At 41.2% G+C, this 5,635-nt stretch overlaps 1 pseudogene; it reads left to right on the top strand.

Moving 5' to 3' along the window:
* The first annotated feature begins 2,272 nt into the window (after positions 1-2,272).
* On the top strand, positions 2,273-2,638 carry LOC129747776 (40S ribosomal protein S20-like; annotated as a pseudogene).
* The last annotated feature ends 2,997 nt before the right edge of the window (positions 2,639-5,635 follow it).

Genomic DNA, 5,635 nt, shown 5'->3' on the forward strand with positions numbered 1-5,635 from the left:
TTCTTCGCCGTAGAAAGCCAGTTTGCCTTGAACTGCTGCTCGTCCTTAGCAGTTTTTTGGTCTTCTTTAGATTCCGCTTGACAATAGCCCAGTATTTCTCAATTGGGTGGAGCTCTGGCGTGTTGGGAGGATTTTTGTCCTTGGGAACCACCTGCACGTTGTTGGCGGCGTACCATGGCCTTTTTACCGTAATGGCAATATGCCAAATCCTGCCAAAACAGTACGGAACAACCGTGTTTCTTTAGGAAAGGCAGCAGATGTTTATTCAAACACTCTTTCACGTAAATTTCTTGGTTGACAGTCCCGGAAGCTATGAAATGCTGCTTTTCAAGCCACAGGTACATATGGCTTGCCAAACCAGATATTTCTTCGCGAACTTTGACAGTTTTATGTGCTTGAAAATATCTGCTACCTCTCCCCTTCCTTTTGCCGTATAAAACTCCTGTCCCGAAAGCTGCTTGTAGTCGGCTTTGACGAAGGTTTCGTCGTCCATTACCATGCAGTCAAACTTCGTCAGCATCGTCGTGTACAGCCTCCGGTATCGCGCTTTGGCCTTCGTATTTTGTTTATCATCGCGATTTGGAGTCACTACCTTCTTGTAAGTCGATAGTCCGGCTCGTTTTTTGGCTCGATGCACGGTTGTAGACGATACACCCAGCTTATTTGTGGCATCTCGGAGAGAGAGGTTAGGGTTTCGCTTGAAACTACCGGCAACTCTCTTTGTCGTCTCAGCGGCTTCCGGTTTTCGATTCCCCTCCGATCTAGACTTCCAGGCTGTCGACAAATGTTCCCCAAATACTTTAATTACATTTGTAACGGTTGACTTGGCCACTTTTAGCGATTTTGCCAGCTTTGCGTGCGAGAAGCTCGGATTTTCGCGATGCGCGAGCAAAATTTTCATACGCTGCTCTTCTTCCTTGGACGACTGACAACTGAAGAGTGAATTCCAAATTCAAAACAGGAGCAACATTCTACACACACACACACCTTCAAAATGAGGGGTGTTCAGGTTTTTGAAATGCAAAATTTAAAGAAATACGTCAAGTAGATATTGACTAAATTTTGACCGTATCACCCTTTAGGCCAAGATTATTGGTGGTGTGATTTCTTCGTTTTGGCCTATTGACAGCTCTGGAATTTCATATCGTTAAACAGTCCCGGCGACAGCGGGCTTCTTTTCTGTTTTCCATGGTCTGCGACAACATATTACCTATGTGAGTCATCTTTTCCAACCCCAAATTGATAATGTGGCTGATGAGATATTTCAGGAATATTGGAAAGAAGGGGAGGAGGGGAGGGTGTTAACATGGGTGCCTCAACCAGGGCATCTGGGTTCACTGAACCCAAGGCATTTTTCATATCCAACGAAAAGACTGCCAATGGTGTTCCGTGGTTCCAGTACTCGTCCAGGACCCTTTTTGGAAAGATGTGGTCTTCAACATAAGCTAAAAAAGCTGCTTGGTATCAAGGGATATCCGTCAAATGATTTTCAAGCTGTTGTAGCATGAAGGTAGCAATGATTTTATATAACACATTGCACAACGTGATCCTACGAAAGTCTTCGTAGCTTTTGGTGATACTATTTTGGAATAAAAATTTGAACAGTGTTCAGCAAATCCGCGGGTGTTTTATTCTCTATCCAAATCCGACAGATAAGATGGTGAATCGCATCTAAGTATTCATCGGGGGCGGGGTCCAGAGTAATTCCGAGGGTGAAGCTGACTCTTCGGAAAATAATGTAGTGCTCTGTTAGGATGATGATCGTCATACGTGAGAGACAATAGAAACCACTACAGTTCAACCGTGATAGTGATGCATTATCGCCAGTTTGAAGATCTGGGCAAAAGTCAACAAGGAAATGAAGGCACTTAGAGTAACAGCGATTCTTTTGCTTCAGTTCTGTGGGGTATAACGTACTATGAACTATTGGCAATAGATCACCCACTAGAAATGAATATGGCATTGTGCTCCTAGTGAGGGGTCCTTTCTTTGAGGATTTAAAATTTTGAATCAGTTGAGTGATTGAGGCAGCAGAGACAGCTCATCACCAATTCGAAATCGATAGTGTTCACCATCAATCCACCATGAACTACTGACGTTGAGTCTTCTGACTCATATTTCTAATGCACCATCAAATACTTATTAAGGTGTATTTTTGACGACCGACATAGCTTCATATGACTACTACCGTCTTTTAGCAGATCCATTTCGTTTACTACTCCACCAGAGTAAAGTCTCTTCTAGTTCAGCGCTATTCAAGAAATCTTTAATTACCTCGCTCAGGACAATTAAAACAAAAATCATCCATGATGGCCACCGCTGGAAAGGACATTGAGAAGCCCGTTGCCGAGGTTGCGACCGTGTACCGCATTCGCATCACCCTGACCTCGCGCAATGTCCGCAGCCTGGAGAAGGTTTGCGCCGACCTGATCAGCGGAGCAAAGAAGCAGAATCTGCGTGTTAAGGGTCCGGTTCGTATGCCAACCAAGATCCTGCGTATTACAACCCGTAAAATACCTTGCGGTGAGATTCCAAGACATGGGAACGCTTCCAGATGCGTCTGCACAAGCGTAACATCGATCTGCACTCTCCTTCGGAGATCGTGAAGTAAATCACCTCTATCAACATCGACCCTTAAACGATTCGGCTTCGGGAGCTACCGAGCAGCGAATCCATTTGTTCGTTTGTATGTGTCAATTGATTGTGGAGAATGAGAACCATTCCCTCACCTGTTGGCGGCAAGCGGACTTAGGTGGTCCATTAAAGCATCGGCAACTGGTTGCCGCTTGTTTAACTGTTTTTATTAAAAAGTTTCCAAAAAAAACTCCAAATTTCGAAAAACTTGGCGATAAGATCCGAATAAACACTACGGATTTTAAAGGTCTCTAATAAAATTTAAAAAAACTCATCGATTACATTGCAGCAAAAGAAGAGTCCTACTGCCAAGCGTGATCTCATTAATCCTGCAAAGCCGCTTCATCAGATGGCCCAGGATAAGCAGTGTGACCAGCAGCGAAATTCTAGTATTTTCTACAGCCTACAAGTTATCAACGGATATTGGACTGTAGCGTAGTATCAGAGATCATACCCATTTCGGTGATAGCAATAAGAGGAAGGTGGATCCTTGATTTGATCCTGAACAACGGGATTTGTATTACTGATCACACGTATTCCTTGAAACACCATCACCGCTTCAAACACGTAGCCTTGCTACGCTGTTGACATCCAAAACAGAATATGGTGCAGAAGATGTGTAAAAAATTCCAAAAATGGTTTAGAAGGATTTTAGCGCTTCCAAGAAGTGGGGGGTAGAATAACACTTGCGCTGGGAAGTATCTGTGTAACCGACGGGCGAAAAATACGGTTTGAACCTAACCTAGAGAAAGTAGAAAGTAGTAGTAGAAGATTGAGGCCATTGGTGAAGAATTATCTACTGGAGTGCCTCCGACCCCACGGTTGTAGCTTCAAAATCAAGACATCATCTACAGCAGTGGTTTGCAAAATGATCCCTACCGCGCCCCTAGGGGCGTTGAATGCCTACAAGAGACGGTGGAAGAGCTTAGAGTTGCCAATTGTTGCCGTTCGGAACTAATTTGTTCCAAAACACGCTAAAGAGGGCGTTGCTCATGAGCTCTAAAATGTCGATACAGGGGGTGTTATGGAATGCAGTCAGCACTGCTTCATAAACCCTTTTTGATAGTTTAATACTAGCGTTACCAAAATGCGATTAAGTATCGCCCATAACGTAAAGCTCTAAATTAGCGGGAAAAACAAACCCACTACTACCACAAAAAGCAATAGCCAAATTTATGTAACTTTGTTCTAAGAGTCAGCCATCAGAAACCACTGTACAGTCCACTAAAGATCGGAGTCAGAAGAGGTCACCATAAGATTATTCTCACTAAATACAGATGTAAAGTTAAGCCAAGTGTCTTATTACCGGTACTTTCGGGTTATAAAGTTGTGTCAATTATGTAGAAGTCAACTCTGAGGTGTCACAAAGGAAAACACATTGCAGTCCATTACAAAGAATATGCATTCTTACTTCACCACAATCACGGTCACGGAAATTCACGGTACAGATTAAATCCCATCGCTCAGAGTCATCATTGGACTTATGGTGTGCCTCAACAGGGGGGGTAAGTGAAAAAGATTGAAAATCACTGATCTACAGCGTGACGATATCGTGATTATACTACGAACGTTGATATGATAATTAAATTTCAGAGTATTCAAGTCGTGTTCTTCCTTACAATTGAAGCTATTGAGATAAAATTTCAACCACTCAACAGTGGACTTCGTAGTCAAAAAGTTTCATCGCTGTTGTTGAGTTTGTATAAAACGGGAAGAATAAACTAATAGTTCAAAGGCTGTTGACAACACAAAAGCCCTAAATAGCTCTCATTTTTCACCATCTATTTATTCGATTTACACAAGGCGCTTAAGCTTTGTTCTTTATACCTATCAATGCTTTACATTCTGTCTTATAATTTTACTTTGAACTTCATAACTCGCCGAAATGCCAAAAATGGAGAAAAAAAAAATCTGATACATAAACAGCCAGATCTTGTCAGCATCTTGGTGAGTGGTAAATGTACATTTGCTACTTATCTTAACTCGGCTGGGCCCACTATGCAGTATTGGACGCAGAGACAACTGGAACCAAGGGAGGAAGAAACGTGGGCAACAGCATCATACGTTTCCATATTTATAAAGAAACTAGCTGATCCCGTTCGAACTTCGTATCGGTTTTAACGTTAAAGCTGATGATTTAGTATTTGGTTGGTAATTGGGACGCATTTTCACCAGAAAATTGCTTAAAATACTAAACAAAATTGCAAGCGACCTATTTGCTTGTCTACCAAACGAAAATTTAAAATGAGAAATTGATTCGGAGAAAAACCCATGTACGAATTTTTGTTTTTTTTTAGATGCAAAACTACGAAATTCTGTCTAAAATATTTCCAATGTAACATAAACGACCCCTTTTCTGTCGTCTGATAAAAAATTTTAAATCATAAATCAATTTTCCGTTTTATGAAACACCCGTGAATGAATTTTTGTCTTGATCTCATGCATCATAAAACAAATATTGCAAAAACATTGAACAGTAAATGTGGACGACTGCATTTTCTGTCGTCTAATAGAAAATTTGTTATCAGGAATCGATTCCTCGCCCTGCAAAACTCTCGTGTTTAACTTTTTGCCTCGTCATGATGCCTAACAAAGTAATTATTGCAAAAAAAATATCGAAAATATTAAGACGAACCCTTTAACTGAATCCTTGTCAAAATTTGACACGTGAAATCAATAATGTATAATCAATTGCTCACCCCTCAAAATACTCATGTGCAATTTTTTATATCAATCCAACGCATAATAACGTTAATACAGTAAAAACACTGTACAGTTCATATGGACGACCCCTTTTGACGACCCCTGACACAACATGCAATACCTCGAATCAATTTTTCATCTCTCAAAACCCCTATTTGCAAATTTTTGTCACAATCCGACAAAAAACAACGTCCATATCGCGAAAACAATATTTGTCTTCTATGGACGACCCCCTTCAGAAGGGGTCATCCAAAAATCTGAAAACATTTTTCATCATTCCTGGTCCTAATGAGTATCC

Source organism: Uranotaenia lowii, chromosome 2 (genome assembly GCF_029784155.1).
Source record: "Uranotaenia lowii strain MFRU-FL chromosome 2, ASM2978415v1, whole genome shotgun sequence".
Taxonomy (NCBI): domain Eukaryota; kingdom Metazoa; phylum Arthropoda; class Insecta; order Diptera; family Culicidae; genus Uranotaenia; species Uranotaenia lowii.